Source organism: Cupressus sempervirens, chromosome 3 (genome assembly GCF_028749045.1).
Source record: "Cupressus sempervirens isolate cs-2001-9-10 chromosome 3, ASM2874904v1, whole genome shotgun sequence".
Lineage (NCBI taxonomy): Eukaryota > Viridiplantae > Streptophyta > Pinopsida > Cupressales > Cupressaceae > Cupressus > Cupressus sempervirens.
The window spans coordinates 628829028-628853343 of record NC_143120.1 but is presented as its reverse complement, the minus strand read 5'-3'; the positions used below and the strand labels follow the sequence as shown (position 1 = coordinate 628853343).

Sequence of the window (24316 nt, the reverse complement as noted above, 5' to 3'; positions counted from 1 at the left end):
AGTTTAGCAAAACATGACATGAACAACATAACCCTATGATCCTTCAAAATGATCAGTACCTTATATGTTGGGAAGTCCTACAAACCCCTAACACACATCCCTGAAAGTCATTGGCATATGCCATACATCAAGACTTCCTGATCTATCTATCCACTTTGTGAATTAGACATCTACATCTTTCTAAATCTCAGTATCTACCTATCCCTTCATGAGATCTACAATCCTATGATGATGAATCAAGCATTTACATAACTCTTTGAGTCATAAGAAAAATAAATCAACATATACAACCAATAGATTGCAACTAAGTTTCATATCATGAATGGGAGATAAGATATCAGAATGAATACTAACTTGATGTTGCATTTTCATTCATTTCTTTGAAACAAATACAATAAGATGCATGAAACTAAAATGCAAAACTATCTAACAAATCAGAACTATCAGTATTCTCATTTTATGATGTTCATTACAAGAGAAATTTTTGAAGAATGTGGTGTCATAGTGATGAGAACACATCAAAACTAGAACCTTGGTTTCACAAATCTAAGAAGACTCAAGATTGGAACCCCTTTGGTATCACAGTAGTGAGTCTTTTTCTCCAAAACTGGAACCAACCCCTTTAATGGATGAGAAAGAAGAAGATATAGACAAGGAATGAATTCTTGGTTCTGATCTAAAGATAACATGTGTCCACTTGAAGTTCCATCCTTAGTAGTTGTAAAACCTCTTTCATCTTTCTACCCATTTGATCTGATTTAGTTTTCATCATTATTCTATAACCAACATAGAAATATCTCATATAAATGATGAAAACCCTTTTGTTGCTCAAATATCTGAAATGCATCATGAAATACTGATAAAATTTGGACTTAACTGACTTGAAGGTAACCAAACTCGACCTTAACTGCATTTTTACTATCTTTTGTGCACATTTAGCTCATTACCCTACTAGAAATCACATTTGAACTTTGATACCTAAATGCAGTTGCAAGTTGAGAATATGGGAGAAAACCTTGAATGAACTAAACAGATGACTTCCTATGCAAAAAAAAACTCCAAAACCAAAAAGCTCATCTTCTCCCAATTCTGGCAATATATAATATGCCCATACTTGCTTATCAAAAACTCTTAGAAAGTCATTTTGAAAAATATACCTTTGCTATGGCCTCAGGTCTACAATTGACTTTTTAAATTTTCATCCAAAAATATAATATTTCCTAAAGTTTAAGATTTAGGTTATATCTTTTTCAATTTAAAACTGTTGTACATGACCCTTTTGAAAAATAATTAAAATATCATTTTTTATCATTTTTGAATTCTCCCTTCACCATGCATTTTGGGTCAAACCCAGTTGACTAAGCTTGACACATATCAAGTTTTGATTGGTTGGATTTTGCACAGTCACTTGACACTGGGTGCCATATGGCACCCTCTTATTGGTTTGTCAATCACCACCACATGGAAACTTCTCATTGGCTACCAAACTACCCTATCACTGCCACATGTCAATTCATGATTTGTCCTTAGGCTTCCATGTCATCTACTAACTTTCCTACCACATCATCTCCAACCCAGGCTCACTACCACATGGCACCTAGGCACTTTACCACTTTGTTTAAACTTTGCACGTCTCCGCAATGTAGGAATGCACCAGTCGTTGGATCTCACCACATCTACATGATTTCATCACCTTGGATGATAACATGTTGTCCAAAATTTAACTCTTTAACCTCCAAGCTTGTCGTGGTCAAGGCCCACAATGCAAGCTATCTCAGGCTTTAAAATTTAGCATCTTATTGGACATTGTATGTTATAAATATTGGCATATTTAAACATTTAAAATCTACCCACCCCTTCAATGTGAGATTAAAGAAATTATTTACCATTCCCTTCTCACTGCGATCCGCACCTGTTGTATCCAATCTATTTCATTCGGGTGTGATTTCACACACAACAAAAAAAATGTACATCCTAGGAAAGACCCAACTAGTCTACAAATTTTGAGTTGGGAATAATTTTCTTCGATGAAGAAAAATATGCAATGGAAAAAACATGACAGTTCATAAACAATAATACATCTCTTGGAGGAAACAATGCTTTGTTGTTGGGGTATACTTTGTGCCACACAGCTCAATATCAATCTCATGTTGCTTGGAGAAAAATCTTCCTGAGCAAAGTTACTTCTTTGGTTTCCAAATCTGGTGGAGGTAAACATCTCTATAACATGGTCTCCCTTCTTAAGTGCACATCCAAAAATGTTGATTCTCTTAGCTTTCAATCTTTCCTATGTAAATCTTATCTTGAACTTGCTCAATGGAATGCACCAAGTGATCACAATTCTTATGAGTCTGAAATATCTACAACTATCTTTATCTCCACCTCCAACAAGTGAGTCTTCTAGGCTTCAACATTGGAGATGCCTCATTTTAATCCTCATTTGGATGCTAATGTCTAATTTTTGCACAAAAGGGTTAAGATCCTATGTAGAAGGATTAACCATCAGTATAGGATTTAATTTCAAAGCAAGCATAGTCATCCACATGATAGTTCTAAACTGAGGTGTTATTATCCTATAATATAATTTCCATGAATTCCTTTAAAGGTGTCATTTATTACAAATGTGTCAATCTTAGAGGTTAGTTCGTCATTCTTTCTGGAAGATCAAGCTTGCACACTCTAGGTAGATTAAACCAATCAACAAGTTTGAGAGGAGTTGCGGGTGCATAGTAAAAAAAATCCCATTGAAAGTGCATCACCATTTCCCCTTGATCATTTCAGGTAGTTTTTTCTTTAGCATATAGACCTGAGTGACATTTGTTTATTCATATTTGAAAGAACCTTTTGGATTTGACCTAGTAGCTCTGGCAGATACATTCCACCTAGTAGATCTTGCTTAGTTCATTTAGAAGTACTTATCATAGAAAACATTTGGAACATCAGGAAGAGATCCAACTAATTTACCCTTCGAGTTGGAATAGTGCAAAATTGCAACACCAATTACATTGACCCAAATGGTGGTATTATAAAAAGCGAGCATTTGCTACCATATAGTAATCACTGCTTGCATTTTGGTCCATTGTTACCAAAAATGAATATGACTGGCCAACATGTATATCCAAGTTTTTGTAATATTGTTGTATTGTATAAGATCCTTCTATCTCTAGAAGAAACATAGATCATGAATTCTAACATTGGGCGAGGTTGAAATTCCAACATAATGTATCCTGAAGTGATAGGTTTTCCCAAGCTCCACATTGAATGTCTCATACCCAATTTTAGCAGGGACTAAACTATTGTATAGGTAAGGGCCCTTTCCATTAAAGATCACACCATTGGGCATTCCAAGGTCCTTTCCATAATTAATGGCCTTTTGCAGATCCTTGTGACTCTTGATGTACTAGTCACTAATTACAATACTAAAGTCTCTATCTGGAGTTCCAAAGGGAACAGGAATCACTGCTCTGGGGTTCACAACTAATCCTCCACATGTTATTGAGATGAAGTAATTAGCCTATCTTTGACTCACATCATATATTTCTTTAAACAAAATGGATTCATACACAACAATATTATATCTTTCAAGAATTGTGACAATTGTGGCCTATAACTTCCTTCATTATACTAAAAACCATCTCACTAGTTGAAAAATTATGGCCTTGATTAAATGTTCAATTCTCTTTTACCATGTGTACCACTCATACATCCAATTTTTTTTTAAATATCATGTACAAATTTCTAGTGATTATGATGAATAAAATCATAGTGATTTCATCCTTAACATCTTTGAAAAACTCATGATTGTCTTATTAGGCTAGCAAAATTAGTCGAGTCCAAAGTGGGTTTGGCTAAAAAAAAATATTTTCAAACAACTAACATTCCAAGCTAGTCCATTGAACCTATCAAATTGATCAAAATTAAGTTCGACCACTGAAATATCAATTAAAACTCATTTTATCATTAATCTAAAAACTATCAGTTTCACACCAAGAGGTCCTTTGACTAGCCTTAAAAGCTGACCAAAACACCTGATCGAGCTTTGGAATCGAACATACTGATTCTTTGTTCTACACACTCCTATCCTATTGAATCTCATCTCATGATGAATTCTAAGTCAAAAGATATTGACTGTCAAAGTTGTCCTTTTAAAACTACCTCCAAGAAAACATGTCAAAAAATAATAAAATGTGTTTGGATTTGGCTTTAAAAACTAGGCAAACTGACACCTGTGGGAGTGGGAACTGGGACAGTGGTTCACTTTCATGAGGAAAATATAAATCTACAATTAGGTCTCATGATAAATAATGGGGTGAATTTGGCAAGCGGTCAAAGTAGGCTACTCAAATTTGCAAACTGAAAACACTGGCAGAAAAACTTTTTTTGCAAACAAAATGGACCTGGGAAAATGTGCAAACAAATTCATCAAGACTTGAAACTTAGCACACCTAAAGAATTTTTAGAGTAGAACGCATTAATAAAATCCATTCTATCTCATCTATCATGGATTCAAAGATAGGATATCACAAATAGGGGTACTGACCAATCTGCAGTTTATGACACCAATAAAAAATCACAAATTGCATTTGGAATCGTGTTCGAAAACTAATCAAATAGATTCTTCATAAGCTAAAAATTGAAACATAACAAGTATCTAACCTCTAAAATGAAATCCCAAAGGAATTTTATCATTTTGGTCAATTGGTTCAAAGTTTTAACAAGTCAAATAGGGCTTCCTAGAATTCAGAACAAATTGCATTAGCATGACAACAATAAATGACCAACTTTGAGGGATTCAAAACCTAGTCAAACAGATTTGAAATGACTCAAAATATGAAACATAGGCTCTTTTTTATGGACACTAAACACTCCCAAAGTGGTAAGTCACAAAACATTATTGGGTGCAAGATATTCAATTGCAAACAAGGCCTCCTGTCATTGTTTGACACTAAGGCATAAATGCAAATTTGGTCATTGCTCAAAATGGCACTTCACACAATGACTTATAATGACAATATATATTCATGGGATGAGTGGATATACTAAATGAAAGGTGCTAAAAGTATTAAACATATCTTAGGCCTCAAATGGATAGCTAGGTACACATGCAGCAAAAGCGTTTATAGGGCTTAATTTTTAGGATGGTACTCAAAATTAGGGCTTCAATTTTGAGTCCCAACAAAATGTAGAGCATATTTCATATGAATAAGTACAAAAGGTATATTATAATTTCAAATTTTGTATCCTTTGGCATTTGATGTCAAAGAGGGAGAATTCAATAATGGCAATAAGGAATAGTGGATTGAGAGTTAATCAAGGAAGAATGAAAGAGAGCTTAGTGTTAGTGTAAAAGAGGGAGAGTTATTGTATCTTATAAGGAAGATATGAAAATTATGGAATATATGGCAAAGAGGGAGAAAATGGTGATAGAGTGTTGATAGGAAAGCAATAGAGACAAATCCAAGCAGAATCTCAGAGGGGGTTGGTATGGATGAGAAGCAAAATGAAAGTAAGGATATTATATAATTGCTCACATATTTATTAGTCTATGTTGACATTTTGTGTTGTCATTAATGCCAAATAGGGAGCTTTTTGAAAGTAATGCTTCAATTGTATGTTGTCATTGATGTTACACAAATGTCAGTATTAACTAAACAGTGTAGAGTTTGCAGTATTGACCTTGTATATCTCAATATTGATTGAGCAGTGGGGTAAAGATTATTTCTCTAGTATTAATTGAGTAGTTGGTTTATGAAGGGATTCCTACTTGCAGTATTGACTGAGTGGTCAGGCATCAAAGAACTTGCAGTATTGACTAACTATTCAATCTTAGTATTGACTGAGTGATAGCAGAATGTAATTGTCTAATATTTTATTAAATGGGTAGACTATTTGGATATTTATTGATTAATTGGAAGGGTATTCAATAAAACTTGTTTAATCTTATGTTATATAAGAAAGGTCAAGTTTTGAAGATGAATGGAATAAGTGGACTATGAAATAAGATGTCTATGTAAGAGAAGGAAAAGAAAGAGAAGACAAGTGTGGAAGATAAGTTGCAAAGAACATCTGATCAGGAAGGATTTAGAGGTCAAGCTAGAATAAAGATCTGAATTTGCAAAGGAAGTTTCTTCATAAATCAGGTGAAAAAATTTGTTGCTTTCTAACCATTGCAATAGTAAAGAAATCTCTTAATAGAGTTGACTTAACAATCATTTTATAAATCCTTTAACAAGGTGACATTTCAAGATTGAAGTGTTTGAAGACCTCTAACCAGGCCACTCCTAATAGGGTGATCTAAATCCTCTAATAAGGTCATACTTAAGAATATATATTGTAACCTTTAACAGGGTTGGCTCCTAACAAGGCTCACTACATAGGAGTGAAAATTATTGTGACTAGTTGCAAGATGGTTTTTCCCAAATTGGGTTTCCATGTTAAATCTTGGTGTCATATGTGTTCATGTTTTTTTTATGTTTTATGTTTTTGCAACTAATTTACTTAAGGTTATAATAGATTAATAATCATAAGATTGCTTTGTTAACTAAGTGTCAATAACATTCTAGTATTAACTGAGTAGAACAATATTGCATGGTCAATGAAAGCTTGTATTGACATCTAAGGGACAAGAATTTATTTTGTTGTAACTGATTCATCCCTCCCCTCTCAATTACTCTCTTACATTTCCAACATCCTCTTCTCATTCATTTGATCCAAAATTAGAGGACCAACAAGTGTAACATATTCATTTTCCAACCAATGTATAACATCATGTCTAATACTTGAAAGATGTAGCTTCATTTGGTCTTTATAAGAGAAAAAGTTCTCCTTATTCATCTTCGGTGGCTCTCTTTATGCATCTTGATCTTTTTCTCAAGTTTCTTTAATCTTCTTCGTTCAATCACTTGTGCTCTAATACCAACTTGCTAGATAGCTAAGAGGGGGGTGAATCAGTTATCTCTAGTTATCTCATAGTCCCTTCAACATTTCATCACCATCAAATAAGTATAAAAATTAATAATAATTTCAATACATCTAATCACTCTATGGACATATCCAACATAAAACTTAACTCATACATTAATTTCCTTCCAAATTGTTCCTTTCATTATTGACTATCAGTAAATTTCTAGTTATTATGTAGTGATAACTTAGTTATTACCAAGTTGTAGTAAACTATAAAACATATAAATAAAGTTTCCACACAAATAATATTCATACAATTTTGACACCAATATTAAACATAGAAACACTATTAAGGGAAAACCCACAAAGATCAACAACCCAAAAAATTTACTCTTCTGAAGTGATCTCTATTAGGAGACTACCTTGTTAAAGGTGACATACACTTTGTTAAGGTGACCTTGTTAGAGGATTTCACCAAAATATCATCTTGACCTCATCACTCCATGTCTAGGACTAAAAAGAGTGGCCTGATTTAAAGGACTTGTAGACACCACTAATTGATGTTACCATATAGCAATTCACAAACTTGTTAGGTCCACTCAGTGCTTCTAAGATTTTATGCTACAATGGTTAAACAATAATTGTGCAAAGTGATATATAAGAATAGAAAGTACCTTTTCTTGATCAAATATCAACTCTTGTTCATTCTCTATCTTTTACTCACTTCAGTAATTTTGTCATCCACAAACTCCTTTCTCTTCTCTCTCTACCCAGCTTGGCTTAACTCTTTTTTCTTCACCTTCAACATCTTTGCATTCCACAACTCTCAAATAGAATCATAATGAAATCATCAACCACTTCAAACCAACTTAGCAAATCAGTAGCCCAACAGCCTAAACTATCATTTTATCCTCCTTAAACACATTTTGCAATGCTTCTAGATCCTTCCATCTTTTGATGCTTAACGAAAAATTATCAATCTAAGGTTTACAATTGAATTCTTTCATACAATGAATATAGGTACATAAAAAGTATAAATTTTCATAGAACTTTGTGTCAACCCTTATCCTTCTTCATTTTCCTTCATCATGAGCTTGATTTTTATTCATCATTGATCTTGCAACAAACCTTGACTCTCGTAATAGACCTTCTCAAACTTTCTAAATTTCCATGAAAAGTTGGCCTCGGATTCCAATTGCTAAAACTTGTTCATTTGGTTATCACTAAATAAACATTACATTTACTTGGGCAACATATAACTTAGTTAATACTAACTCGCCCTAGTGATACTATGTTCTTCATCTTCCTTACAATCACTCAAGTAATACTATAGTCACTCAGTGAATACAATATCCCTTTATTAACTTGTGATTGGTTAGGACTGTGATCTTCAATGCTTGTCGACAATACATAATTGTAAAACAATCAAACCAATATTGCATGATCATTGTCTAGCCCATTTAAGTACCCATTGAATACCTTACATATCAACCCTATCTTCAATACTTTCTTCAAATACTCTTTATCAATCAAATAATATGGTACTTTCCTAAGTTAGCATAATGTCTAGACAATTAAGACTTTGACATAAATGATAATATAACAAATGATATGACTCTTTTATAGACATTCATAGCATCATCACCTAAAAATATATTGCAATATTAGTTGGGTCTAGCAAAGAGTTATCCTAAGTAGATTACATGAGAACATTTTTTGTTAGAAGATCAAGTAGTTGATATTATAAGTGACCAAAATCATGAGGTGATAGGCCTAAGAAACAAAGGAAAAATTCCCATCAATGAGAAGAATGAGAAGAAAATAGTGCTAGCCAACAATAAAAACAAATGGAATGGTACAGGTATTGTGTTGAGTATGATTGAACAAGATGATGTGAGATTTATAAATAAAATCTTATCCTGCAAGATGATTTCAAGTTCAAGAGAAGATGAAATCTTTGTAGGCATCATTGATGCAGCTTATAAAATGTATATTGAGAAAAATGAAGTCAATTTGTGTGAAATTTTAAAGCAACAACTCTTTGATAACTTGTAAAGAATCAAGAAATGCAACCTTTAGATTTTAGTCTCTGATCACATACCTATTCTTTCATGTCATGAAGAGATTCCCAAATATGTCAAATTCAAAATGGAAGTCAAACAAGTGTACAATGGAAATGGTGAGTTACTTCTATAGGAAAATACCTAAAGACTATATTCTTATGACTATAAATAATTTTATAAAATCATTTCAATCATGGATGAAAGGAAGAATAAGGATATCAAAGTTAATTATAGAAAGACATAAAAAGAAGATATTCTTGTTAGAAGATAGAGTTTTTGTTGCACCAAAATATTGACCTATCAATGTCTGATACAACTAGTAAAATTATAGAACACAAGAGGTAGTTAAGTCATGTCATAGATCCCAAAGGGGAACATTGATAGTTAGTCCAACAATGCCCCCTAAGTGTTACACAAGGAGATTTGAACCTATGACCAAGCTTTGATAACCACTTGTTACAATCTTGAGTTGTTGATGCACCAAAAGATTGACCTATCAATGCCTGATACAACCACTAAACTTATAGAACATAGGAGTTTGTTAATCTATGTCATGAATCTTGAAGAGGAACATTGGCAGTTAGTCCAACAATGCTTTATTATTGAAACCAATAGAACATGCAAGGAGGCAGTTATACTTACAGTAATGTTTGTTGACACCTTGGGTTATGAAGTCACTAAGGCTAAAATAATTGAGCATGCTACAAAATTATTAAAGGAAGATGTAGATGATGAGAGTGAAAAATGGGGAACAATAGAAGAGAGATTGGCTGAGGCACAACAATTGCAGCCATATAAGGCAGCCAAGAAATTAGTAGAAAAAGATGATAAGAAAAATCTTAAAGAAATAAGGATGACTAAAGAAGAGTTTGTAGAGGCCAAAAACACTATAGCAGAGATGAAGGCAATAGAAAAAAGTAACATCTTTCTAGTGTAACCTTTATATTTTAAAACTAGCAATCCACCATTAGCACCTATTAGTTATATTCCTCTAGTAGCTAAACCACTTGATCAAAAAGAGGAAGATGTAACACTAATCACTAAGATTAAATTACTTGTAGTTTCAAGAAGGTACATAAGGACCTCACCACCAGTAACTCTTGTGCCAATTAAGAATGAAAAGGAGGAAGAAAAAGAGGTAGTTATACCCAAGAGATCAAAGTGGATTAAGGAAATAGTTACTCCTCCAGGACCTAGAAAGAAACCTAAAGGTATGATGACTTATGTTGGGAAGAAGACAACAAAGGAAAAAGAGAACACACCAAGGAGAATGAGAGGGAAAATTACCCCACCTCAATCACAACCAAAGCCATAACCACAACCACAAGAAGAAGAGAGAAGTGTGAAGAAAATAAAGAGTTGAAGCCAAAAATTGGCAGAATGAACCAAATGATAATCATGGATGGTAATCTAATTGAGTTAAATAATTATTATGATCTATTTGATCCTATGTATAAGAGGAAGTTGGAGAATGAAGTGATAAGGTACATGATAGACTTCAAACAATTATTTGTGTGTGTGTGTGTGTGTGTGTGTGTGTGTGTGTGTGTGTATATATATGGAAATATTCTAAAGGAATTGTATAATAGATTAATTGAGGAAAGAGCTAGAATCAAGGTAGAGGATAAGAAAATAAGATACCATCCAATCAAGAAACTCTATGAAATTTGGAGTTCTGAAGAAATGGAATCCATATGAAAGAAAATTGCACCACTTCTAAGAAATAAGAAGAGGTCAATACTACTAATGGGAGTTGTCTATGAAGAGGTAATCAAGGAGGTAGAGGAGGTACTAGTAAAAGAAATGATAGAGTCTACTCTAGTAGCAACAGAAGAAGATGAGAAAGATGATAATGTTATGGATAGAGAAGTAAAAGATTACATTGTGATGATAGGGGGATCCATAATAACTATGCATACTAGTGAAGAACCCTTTGCTAATGCTAAAGATGACCCCTCTGTGGGACAAAAAAAACCAAGAAGTTAGAAATTTTAAATTATTCCACACTGAATACTATACTAGTTTAGAAGAAGAAAAGGATAAAAAGAGAAAAGAGAATTCTATAATTTTGTGTGGGAAGATAACACTTACAAAGTTATCTTTGGTACCTACTCCAGAGAGCGTAGATTTTGACTACATAATAAATTGGTTAAACATTTTTTAGGAGACCACAAAATGAACTATTTTCTTAAAGAAAATAGAAAGAGCAGAAGAAAATAAAATAGAAGAACAAATAGAGAAAGAGGAAGAAAAGGAAGAAAAAGATCCAGAACTAAAAGATCATATGGATATTCAACCATCCCAACCACTTGTAACTCAAACACCTATATTTAAGAAGAGATAGATTGCAGTTGTAGAAACACCTTCTAAGGCAACTAAAACATCACAAGCTATTACTTCAAGATCACCTCTTGAATCACTATTTATAGGTTTTCCGTAGGATTTTACCAAAATGTTTGATGGTAACATTGACATTCAAAAATACTTTCAAGTAACAACATTTTCACTTGGGAAGATTGTAGAAGAATCAAGAAAGATGATAAAGAGTGCTTTGGGTTGTTAGCATGAATGTTGATGTTATTCCTTTGGGAGAGTATCCTAAGAATTAGAGAGACTATGTACATGATTTACATGTTGCATTCCTGACTATGTTTGTCATTAATGTCAACATAGCATTATTTCTATGAAGACTGGTAAAGTAGTAGATAGAGAAAAAGATTATACGGACTATGTATTGATAATCAAGTTAATCATAGATTAAGATGTATTCTATTTTATGTCCTTATAATTTTGACAAGTGCACATATAGAGATTTGAAGACATATGGAAGTTATTAATGAATTACAAAAGGTCATAAGTAGACATAATACCTGATAAGCAGTTTCAGATTGTATCTATTTACAGGGATAGAATCATGATGAGAATAGGTAGACAGTGCCAATAGATATCCTGATGATTATGTCATTAAGTGTGCAAGGTCAAAAATTAGACATGTGAGAAGTTGTGAAGACTATGAGCCAAAAATGTTGTGTAATTGTAAAATTATTGTAGTATCTTAATGAGGTCCTGTTATAATTAATTGGAAAAGCCTCAAGGCCATCTCAAGGAATTATTTTGAGGATATGGTATAAAGGAAATTTATTTTCCTTATTTTTAAGTGTGTGATTTATGTAAGAAGTGTGAAGTGTACAAGTGATATGTGAATTTGGTAAATGCATGTAAGTGATCCAAGGGATTATTGGATACAAGTTAGAAGATCTGGTATTGAGATTTGAAAGAGGATTAGTCTGGTCAAGAGGATAGATGAGTTAAAAATTATTTAATTTATATTATTTTGCAAGGAATAATGTAGAGACTAGTTGAATAGTGAGTTTGGTGGTCTTGCACCTAAAGTTGTTTGGACAGTGGATCCTTCTACTTTCTACAACTGCTAATAGGGTTGGAATCTCCTAACACACATTCAAAGTATCCTAATAGGGATTGATATGTACTAAATGTATTTCATTGGCTCCTATTAGATTTTATCCCTTAACAAGGAACTTGTATATTAGTACATCATTTTGTGGGTACCATCCTCACCGGGGATTTCCCTCTGATCAAGGCTTTCCCTAGTTAACATATATGGTGTTATTGTATATGAGTATCTTCTTATTGTTGCTAATTATATTGCTCAAATGGTTAAGGATTAATAAGGTTGATAAAAAAATTAATAGTTGGATGACTGATTCAATTTCTATTTATGGGTCCAAGGTATTGGTTGATGACAAAGAATGGAAAGAAGACTGTGAAAGAAAGAAAACTTGAGGAATGCAATAAAGCTGAAAGTGATTTGTTTATGTGCAATATGCTTTCCAAAGAAGCATTCTTGTCATCTCTTCCTAAGAACAAAAAAAATTGAGTAAAATCCTCATATACATGTCATAAAATATGTAAGGCTTTAGAAACTATATTTAAAGGTGATGTGCATGCTAAAAGAATCATATTATAGAAATAGATATATTCAGATGCTAGAATGATGGAAGATGAATCTGTAAGAAGTTATATTGGTAGAATATCATAAATTTTTGCATGTATTAAGTCTTCTAATGGTTCTAAATCTAATAATGAGGTTATTTGGAAGATCTTGAAAACTTAGACATCACCATTCAAGAAAACATCATAGATGATTCGACTAGTGATACTCTGCACTAAGAAATTAATGAGAGTGATACTGCTTGGAAGATTGGAAGCAACAAAAGAAAGCTTGAAGAAATTTGGAGATTTTCTAAGAGTGGAGATAGCCTTTAGTGCATTAAGTGTTAACCCTTATTTATCAAGAGGTGCAAGTACTAGTGGAGACTATGTTAATAGCAACAGATCTAGATCTAAGGAGGATAGAAGAATTGAAGAAGGATTTTTCCTACTTGTAAGGAGACAACCACATGGTAAGAGAACTTTTAAATGTTGGACTTGTAATGAATATGGTCACTATACTTCTAAGCATCCTAAAAGAGAGAAAAATTATAAGAAAAATTTAAAATCTAGAAGGCCTAGAGATTGTTTGTATGAAAATGAAGATGATGAGTTTAAAGAAAGAGTTCAAAATGAAAGTGGTGATGAATTAGGATTTGTAGCTATAAAAGAAGAAATTTTTTTTTAAGAATCTATATAAGAAAAAACTGAAAAGAGAATTGATTGGGTTATAGATAGTGGATGTTTGCATCATATGACTAGAGATATGAATAAGTTTGTTAAGTTTACTAATCATGATGGAGGAATTATTAGAATTGGTATTAATACAACTTTTCATATTAAGGGAATAGGATCTATTACTCTTGATGGAAAGACTAACACTAATGATGTCTATTTTGTTGATGGATTAAAGCATAGATATTGAGTTTTGGACAATTAGTTGATAAACTTTATAAGCAACAATTCATAAAGAAGACATTCATTATCAAGGATAAAGATGGTAAGTTTATTGGCACTAGTACGACATCCCAAGGTAATATTTTTCAAATAAAACCCACAAAGATGACTTGGATAATAGTTGGTTATAGCATAGAATATTTTTTCATATAAAATTTGATAATATTGTGAAGGCTAGTAGCACATTTTTTGTCAGAGATCTATCTAGAATAGTGAAGCCTACTAATGTTGTGTGCAAAGAATGTGTTATGGTGAAGTAGAAAATAGTTTCTTCTCCTAGTGAGAAGTTCACTACCATAGAAAACTTAGAAATTGTTCATACAAATTTGAGTGGTTCTGCTAGAAGAAGAGGTTTATATGGTGAAATATACTTTATGATTTTTGTAGATGATTTCACTAGAATGATGTGGGAAGTATTTCTTAAAGAAAACTCTGAGGCAAATTTGAAAATTTTAAGGTGTTTAAGAGTAGAGTTGAGAATGAATCTCAAGTAAAGGTAAAATGTTTGAGAAAAGATAGAGGTGGATATTTTATCTCAAGAGAGTTTAACACCTTTTGTGAAGTAAATGGCATCAAGAGTCAACTATCAACACCTAAGACTCCTGAGAAAAATGGGATTGTTGAAAGAAGAAATAGATTTATGAAAAAAGTAACAAGAGTCATGATGTTTGAGAATGATGTATCCAAGACATTTTGGAGAGAAGTGGTCAATATAGTTATATACTAAATAGGATAAAATATATGAATAGAAAGAAAATAAATAGGAACAAAATATGATCTATCCTCAACCCAAATTCCCAAAAGGAATAATCCAAATTGATCAATCACAAGAAAGTGATCAATGCACAAATGAATCAAACAATGGAGAATATGAAGAAAGGAGTAGATCCTATAATCTACTATAGAAAATATTTACTTGAAATATAGAATGAATAAAAGACAAATACTAACCTCAAGGTAGGATAAATCTGGAAAATGTTGATTTCTAATGTCTGTTATAGTTTCAAGAAATTTTACAACCTATTCCAAACTGGAAATGTTGAAAAGGAGAAAAGGAGAAAAAAATTTGTCCTTTTGAAGGTAGGTCAACCTTGACCCAGATAGTAGGGCATAATCTTACCTTGGTGCACAATGTACCCCAAAAATTTGACCTTGACCTGCACTTCTCTGATGAAATTTATGTTTGTGGATCCCACAAGTTTGACGAAAAGGGTGTCCAAATCTACACTTTAATTCTCTATTCCACACATGTATCTACAAGAAAAAGTTTTTTTTTGTTGGGATGGGAGGTTTGCCTTGGTCAAACCCCAGTTTGGAATCAATCTTGAAATATAATTCAAAATGCAATATGTATAAATAAAGAAAATGATACTATTCACCTTGCTTATATGCAAATCCTTGTGGAGGATTTGAATCCTTGAATCCACAAGCACGAATACTCGAAATAAATGTAGAAATGTATGTAGGATGTCTCAAATCAATGTCATTAGATCATTAATGCCAATCTTGAATGGATCTTTATATAGGAAGAGGCTTAGATGAATGTGGATGGAGAAATCTTCAACAAGAGGGCTCCATAGAGATTGAATCCTTCAATAGCTAACAATGAACCTCCTTGAATTGGATTTTGAATGCTTAAACACTTGAATGCTTGAATGCTTGATAATGGATAGTAGATTCTCTCATAGTCAATCAAAACTTCATATAGGTAGCTCCTTAATAATAAAGTGTGTAGATCCTCAAATGGGGAAAGAAGGCTTCCTTATATAGAGATCTAGGGCATAAACTTCTAGAGAGGGTCTAAATGGGAGCATTAAATCCCAATTAACCTTAACCCCTAGAAATGGACCTAGATTAAATGCAATTTAAGATTTTACCATTCTAAAACTTGAAACATCCTACCTAGAAGTGGGAAAATGAAACTTTATGAGGCTCGATATCCAAAAACTCTCAAAACTTAAAAATTGGACTTAGGGTGAGGGATGAGGTTGACCCTACCCTAGATTAGGGTCAAGGTCATCCTTGACCTAGGTCTGGGTTGAGGTCGACCTTGACCCTTCAGGTCATATTTGACCCAAAAAATTTCATAAAGAAAATTGTCAGAAAGAGGCTAGAGAGAGAGAGAGAGAGAGAGAGAGAGAGAGAGAGAGAGAGAGAGAGAGAGAGAGAGAGAGAGAGAGAGAGAGAGAGAGAGAGAGAGAAGCAAAATAGGGGGAAAATAGCCAAATCCATGCAAAGACCTATTCAAGGTACTTTACATGACCCAAACCACTTACTCAAAGAGATAAACACTCTTAACATGGAAGTGCTTCAATTTTAAGATGACAAGACTTCCTATGAATTATGGCTTGTACATGAACCCTTTGTGAAATATTTCAGAAATTTTGGAAGTATTGCATAAAGAGAGATGATGATATTGGTAAGTTTGAAGCAAGAAAAGATGAAGATATGTTCATTAGTTATTCATTAAAAATCAAGGCTTATAGATGTTTTAATTAAAGAACTAAGACTATTGTTGAGTGCGCAAATGTAAAAGTAGATGAAAAGTTTGGAGTTAAAGAGAAAATGTTGGATTATAATGAAGAAGAATATAATCCTAAACCAATTAGAGAGAATATTGAATTTTTATTTGAGACTAACTGTAGATGCTTAAAATTATCCCAAACACTATATTAATTTATTTGATAATTCCTATGATATTATAATTATTTATTTATTAATTAATTATATTTTCCATATTCTTCTACTTATTTAATTAAATAGGTTCATTTCCTAATGTATTTAAATTTAATTTAAATACTTCCCCTCTAATGTATTAAATTCATTTAATAAATAATGCTCCATACATAGTGCTCCATAAATTCGTTGTATAAATAGAATGTTCAAGCTTAGAATTAGGCAAGCTTCTGATAGAGCAAATTAGGGAGCAGAACTGAAAGTGTGAATTTTTTGTTGGATCTTTGTAACTAAATGTATTGTAATTTTCCACAACCCAGAAGGCCTCACAACTGGGCATGTATGAAGATATCTTGATGAATTGATGAGTCAATAGAAGTATTTTCTCTCCTCTCTCCTTTGGTTGTTGTTCTTTGTGTTTATTTTTGTTGTGTTAATCCTTGTAGGGTGGTTTGGATGGCTAGGTGAGCCTTTGGCCCTAGTTATTTGTCCTCTTGCCTATGTCAGTTGGTATCAAAGCTTGAGGTTCATCCTTGTGGAGATTGGATCGTGTAGAACCCTAATTTGGATTTGGTTGTAGGGTGGTAGATCTATGGATTTGACCTATAACTTGCAGAGGGTTACGATCTTGCAGGAACTTGATTTGTAAAGATGGTTCATGGTAGAGGAAATAATGTTGATAATGCTATATTGGACTAGTTGAGACAAATTGCAGCCAGATTAGAAGTTGTGGAGACAGCCCAGAGGAGAGGAGCACATCTTGATGATGTAAGTGATGATGAAGCGGCAGCACCAAACCATAATCTAGAACCTGAAGAAGATCAAGATGAGGAAAGATGGTTGAGAGTATTGTCTAGAGTGAATTCAAAACCTACTATAGAAATTGTTCCTTATGATGAAAATTTGATACCAATTTTGTGCTAGATTGGATCTCTGATATGGAGAAGTTTTTTGAGTATGAAAACACTCCTGATAATAGAAAGGTGAAGATTGTAGTCACTAGGCTAAAAGGTCATGCATCACTATGGTGGGAGCACTTGCAAACTGATAGACAAAGGAGAGGAAAGGAGAAGATCAGAACTTGGCCAAAGATGGTTAACAAGGTAAAGAACAAATTCCTTCCTGTTGATTACCAAGTTAGCTTGTTGAAAAAGATGACAAATTTGAAACAAAAGGACATGACTATAAAAGAATATACCAAGGAATTCTATAGACTGGACATCAGATCTGGACATGTGGATGATGATGTTGAGAAAATTGCAAGGTACATTAATGGATTGAGATCTGGAATACAAGATGAAATAAGTTTTGTGAAGTTGGAAAGTGTAGAAGAAGCATACCAGTATGCCTTGAAGGTTGAGGAGATCTTGACAAAGAAGCATGAACAAAGACAGAGAGGTAGAAGTGGCAGATCCTAGAGAGGTAGAGGTAGAGCTTATGGTGAAGGTGGTCGATCTAAAAGTTTTGTGCAGGATAAAGGCAAATCTGAATGGAAGAATGATGACAAAGTCAAGACTGAATGGAAAAGTCATAATTCTTACCGAGGAGGCACTAATTCTTACCAAGAAAGAGGTAATTCTTATTCTAGAGGTGGATTTCATGGTAATTGTTTTAGATGTGGAAAAGAAGGGCATAGATCCTTTGAATGTAGATCTTCTAAAGGTGGGCAGAATAATAGAAATGTTATGATTCAAGAAGAAATTGAGAGTTCACCAAGTGGACATGAGGTTGGAGAAAATTTGATAGTGAGAAGAACCTTATGTAATAAGGGAGGTGATGAGGAACCTATTTTAAGGAGAAGTCTTTTCAAGAAAAGATGTAAGATGGCTGGAAAATGCTATAAAGTGATGATTGACAGTGGAAGTTCTACAAATTTTGCATCAAAAGAGCTAGTTACAGAGTTACAGTTGTAGAGGCTGAAACATCCCAAACCTTATCATGTTTCATGGATCAAAGATGAGTATAAGATATTGGTAAGTGAGAAATGCCTTGTGAAGTTCAAAATTGGACATTACTTTGATGAAGTTTTGTGTGATATTATGCCCATAGATTGTTGTCATATTTTATTGGGTAGACTTTGGAAATATGATAGATATGTTGTACATGATGGAAGATTGAATCAATATACTCTTTGGGTAAATGGGAAGAAACAAACATTATTGCTTTTGATCGAAAGTCCAAATGAGGTTAATTGTACTGCTATAAAAATTTGCTTGGTTAATGGGAAACAATTTGAAAAGGAAATGAAAAAGAATCAAGTCTATTTCACTATAATTTAAAGAAAACTGATTTTTTTCAATAGACACCGAGTGCAAGAAAATAGTGTTAATCGAGTGCTAGTTAGTGGTGACCAAATGATAGATGGTAATATTGATTGAGTACCAAAAGAAATTGCAAAGTTGTTGAATGAGTATAAAGAAATTATTGCTAATGATATTCTTGATGGTTTACCTCCAATAAGAATTATAAGTCATTGTATGGATCTAATCCGTAGAGCTAGATTGCCAAACAAAGCACCATATAGATTGACACTTACAGAGAATGAAGAACTTAACAAACAAGTGCATGAGTTGTTGCAAAAATGTTTGATCAGAGAAAGCTTGAGTCCATGTGTTGTACCTACTATATTAGTACCTAAAAATAATGGAGAATGGAGAATGTGTACTGATTCCAAGGCCATTAACAAGATAATAGTGAAATATAGGTTTCCTATGCTGAGGATGGATGACATAATGGATTGTTTGAGTGGAGCAAAGTATTTTACCAAGATTGATTTGAAGAGTGGCTATCATCATATCAGAATCAAAGAAGGTGATGAATGGAAGACTGCTTTCAAGAAAAAATATGGCTTGTATGAATGGTTGGTTATGCCTTTTGATTTGACTAATGCACCTAGTACTTTCATGAGGTTGATGAATGAAGTTCTGAAAAGATTCTTGGGTAAGTTTCTGATTGTTTATTTGGATGATATTCTAATATTTAATAAGACTAAGGGAGAACATCTTGAGCATATTAGACAAGTATTATAGAGGTTGAAAGAGGAAAAGTTGTTGATCAATTTGAAAAAGTGTTCTTTTATGCAAGAGGAGATTGTGTATCTAGGATTTGTGATCTTAGTTGATGGATTGAGGATGGATCTTGAGAAGGTTAAAGCAATTTTGGAATGGCCTACACCTGAGAATGTGGGCGAGGTAAGATCATTTCATGGTTTGGCTAGTTTTTACAGAAAGTTTATAAAGAATTTCAATGTTGTTTGTAATGCTATGACTGAAACAATGAGGGGAGATAAAAAGGAATTCAAGTGGACACATGGAGCTTATAAGAGTTTTGAGACTTTGAAACAAAAGGTTATCGAATTACCTATATTGGCTTTACCTGATTTCAACAAAGTCTTTCAAGTTGAATATGATGCAAGTGGTAATGCAATAGGAGTTGTATTAAGTCAAGAGGGTAAGCCTGTTGCTTTCTTTAGTGAAAAGTTGAATGATGCTAAAAGGAAATCTTTTGTGTATGATCAAGATTTTTATGCTATTGTTCAAGCATTGAAGAAACGGAGACATTATTTGATGCCTAAGGAGTTTGTGTTGTATACTGATCATAAAGCTTTACAATACTTGAGAAGTCAACATAAATTGAATCAAAGACATATGAAGTGGGTTGAGTATTTGCAAAGTTTTACATTTGTGATCAAACATAAGAGTGGAGTTACTAACAAAGTTGTTGATGCATTGAGTAGAAGACATTCTTTGTTTACTGAAATAAAGGTTAAAGTTTTGGGTTTTGATGAGATGAAAGAGTTATATGATGTTGATCCTAATTATTCTGAGGCTTGGAGAGAGTGCAGAACACCAAATCTGACAGATCACATAAGTAAGTATGATGAGTATTTCATTCAAGAAGGTATGTTGTTCAAAGGCATCCAGTTGTGTATTCCTAGAAGTCCTATGAAGTTGAATTTGATTAAGGAAAAGCATAATGGTGGATTAGTTGGACATTTTGGAATTGATAAAACATTGAGTTTGCTTAAAGAGAATTATTATTGGCCACAAATGTATAAGGATGTTCAAAAATTTGTAAAGAGTTGTGGAGTTTTTCAAGTTGCAAAGGGAGTGAGTCAAAATATTGGTTTGTATACACCTATTATTGACATTAGTATGGATTTTGTTCTTGGATTGCCTAAAATAGTGAAAGGGTATGATTCCATATTTGTTGTAGTGTATAGATTTTTTAAGATGGCTCATTTTATACCATGTGAGAAGACATCAGATGCTGAGCATGTTGCTAAACTTTTCTTTAAAGTGGTTGTGAGATTGCATGGATTACCAAGAAGTATTATTTCAGATAGAGACAATAAGTTTGTTGGTTATTTTTTGAAGACTTTGTGGAAGAAGATGGGTACTGAATTGAAGTTTAGTTCTACATTCCATCCACAAACAAATGAACAAATAGAGGTTGTGAATAGAAGCTTGGGTAATTTGCTGAGATTTTTAGTTGGGAATAAGCTGAGTAATTGGGAGATGGTATTGGCACAAGCTGAATTTGCATATAATAATTCTGTGAATAGGAGTACGGGGAAGACACCTTTTGAGATTGTTACCAAAATGCATCTTAGAGGTATATCAGATTTGAGAGATGTTGCTGATAAAGAAAAGAAAAGTGTTGCAAGAGAAAAATTTGTTGATTTTATGGAGTCCTTGCATAAGGAAGTGAAATTGAGGTTGGAACAAAGAAATCAGAAGTATAAGGAGAATGTTGATTAGTCTAGAAGACACCATGATTTTCAAGTGGTGATGAGGTGATGGTTTATCTAAAGAAAGGAAGATTTCTGGTTGGAACATATAGTAAGTTGAAGATGAAGAAATTTGGACCTTGTAAGATCCTTAAGAAGTTTGATAGTGGTAATGCTTATGAAGTTGAGTTGCCTAATGACATGGATATATCTCCTATATTTAATATTGCTGATTTGTATAAGTATCATGACTCAGAGGATGAAGTTTTTATACCTGATGATTATCCTAAGAAATAGATTGAGGAAGTTGAACAGATATTGGATTAGAGAGTTGGCAAGAGTACAAGAGGAAAAGATTACTATGAATATTTGGTGAAGTGGAAGAACAAACCTATTGAAGATGCTTCATGGATTTCTCAATATGAGTTGGATTCATCTCAGGTTGGGACATCTCAATGATTCAGGAGAATCATTTCTTTCAACGTCGGTTGTCTAATGCAGGAGTATCTTAGGTTGCCTTGTTATCCTGCTCATTTTGTTCACCTAGTAGTTCCTTCATGTGCCTACCAGTCCTTCATGTGCCTAGCAATTCCTTCATGTGCCTAGTAGTCCTTCATGTTCCTAGAGATTCCTTCATGTGCCTAGCAGTTCTTCATGTGCCTAGCAATTCCTTCATGTGCCTAGCAATCTTGTTTTCTTCATGTGCCTAGTAATCCTGCTTTCTTCATGTGCCTAGTAACCCTGTTTTCCTTCATGTGTTGAGTTACTATAGCATTCCTTCATGTGTCAACTTACTCAGTGTATGTTGAGTGTTTCTTCATGTGTCGAGTTACCTAATGTATGCTGAGTGTTTCTTCATGTGTCGAGTTACCCAGTGTATGCTGAGTGTCAGTAGTTGGATGTGATTTTGCGAGATGACTTGTGAGATTTATTTCATTCATGACATTTATGTTAAGATCTTTTCTTGGGATGAGTCCATACTATTTTTGGGTCAGCCTTCCTCTTATGTAATTATTCTAGAATGATTTGTAAGCCCGTTTTGGCAAGTATAAACAGAATATTCAGGCTTAGAATTAGGCAAGCTTCTGAGAGAGCAGATTAGGGAGCAAAACTGAAAGTGGGAATTTGATGTTGGATCTTCATAACTGAATGTATTGTAATTGACTATAACCTAGAAGGCCTCACAGCTAGGCATGTATGAAGATATCTTGATGAATTGATGAATCAATAGAATTATTTGCTCTTCTCTCTCCTTCGGTTGTTGTTCTTTGTGTTTTGTTTCCATTGTGTTAACTCTTTCAGGATGGTTTGGATAGATGGGTGAGCCTTTCACCCTAGTTATTCATCCTCTTACCTGCATCAATTCCATCCATATTCACATCCATGGAATCCTTTGAGGGTGGATTTTTTATAGCCATTGCTTGAAATAATTTGACATACATTTTAGTATAACTTCACATTTGCATACTTGCATTCATTTGTATCAGTTTGAAGGGATTTATTCATAGTTGTATTTTGGGAGAGCACATCCACATCTCTCCAATCTAAAGCACACCAAAAAGGCCTCTCATGCATGCCCTTTATTGAGTTGCTTTGAGGTTGCATGAGGACTTTTCATTTCAGTTGCATCAGATTATAGAACTCAAGTATAGATAGTTGTATTTCAATCTCATTTAAATCTTTGATATACATGTGTAACTAAATTTTCTTGTTTATGTGTGCTCTCAACAGGTTAGATTTTTTTGTATATATTTTGGCATGCCTAATGGGACCCACATCCCTTTTTCCACCTTCATATTTCATCAAAAAACCATTAACTCACTGCAAAAAACTACACACTATCATCTCCACTAGGACACAATGCCATGTGCAAAAATGTTCTATCATCTGCGTAGACTAGCATCCCCTCATATCAATATCTCTATAGATTGTCATCTCTATCTTTAGTTAAAAACTAGTTTAATCTTGCAAGCAAGCGGTGTTTTTTTGTCTTCATTACCATTTTGGCATCTCTAAATCCTAGTTTGTCATCTCCGATTATTACCATCATGTAATTTTTGTAGCGGGTAGTAGGAAACTATCTATTTTGTTAAGTTATTGTTTATGATATTAACCTAGTTTGGTCGTCTCTGATACATCAACTATCATCTATGCTCAGAACCCTATCATCTGCACCAATTAGTATCTCATGTATTTCCTCAAAACTTTGTTGTCTCTAATTTTGTCATTTGTGATTATGTTCTATCATCTTCAATTGTAAAATTTCCAATGCAAAATAAATTGTACATCCATGTGTTCTATCATCTGTGGTTATGGTACCTGTGCAGTTCTATCATCTGCGGTTATGGTGCCTATGCAGTTCTGTCATCTACACCTAGTGTCTATCGTCTCCAATTTTTGATAGATTGACTCATATTCTTTAATGCTTAACTCATTGTTTAGTTGATTGATAGGGATTTCTAATCTAGTTTTAATTGTAGGAGACAAACTTTGGAATATCCTTAGTGATTCTAATCACTTGAAAATTTGTAGTGATTTTAATCACCTAGGGGTTTATACTGATTTTAATCACTTGGGGGAATTTGTAGTGATTTTAATCACTTGTAGGATTTAAATGGTGAATGAACTTGTATGAACTAATCATTTTTCCTTGGAATATATGTTGCAACTAATATCAAAAGCCAAACACACTCTTGAATGCATTAAGGTAAAACATTACACACTCTTGAATGATCTAAGAAAATTTACACCCATTTCATTGGAATGAATTATGCTCAAACAAACTCTTGAATGCCTTAATGAATGAACAATTTTTTCATTGAAATAGATGTGTAGAGTAATCAAACCCAATCTTGAGTGTCTTAAGGAAATTGACATCCTTTCATTGGAATGAATGTTTAGATAACAAATACACTCTTGAATGCCTTAGGTCAAAGAAGCTTGCTATGAAATATTTGGATCTGGTGCTTAAAATGAATTCACTCAATCTTGAATGACTTAAAGGAATTTGTTTATTTTCATCATTTTCCTTATGTTA

General features: G+C 33.3%; 1 pseudogene; it reads right to left on the bottom strand.

Annotated features, from left to right (window-relative positions):
- Window positions 1–2495: 2495 nt before the first annotated feature.
- LOC149568257 (monocopper oxidase-like protein SKU5 pseudogene) lies at window positions 2496–22697 on the bottom strand (annotated as a pseudogene).
- Window positions 22698–24316: the final 1619 nt, after the last annotated feature.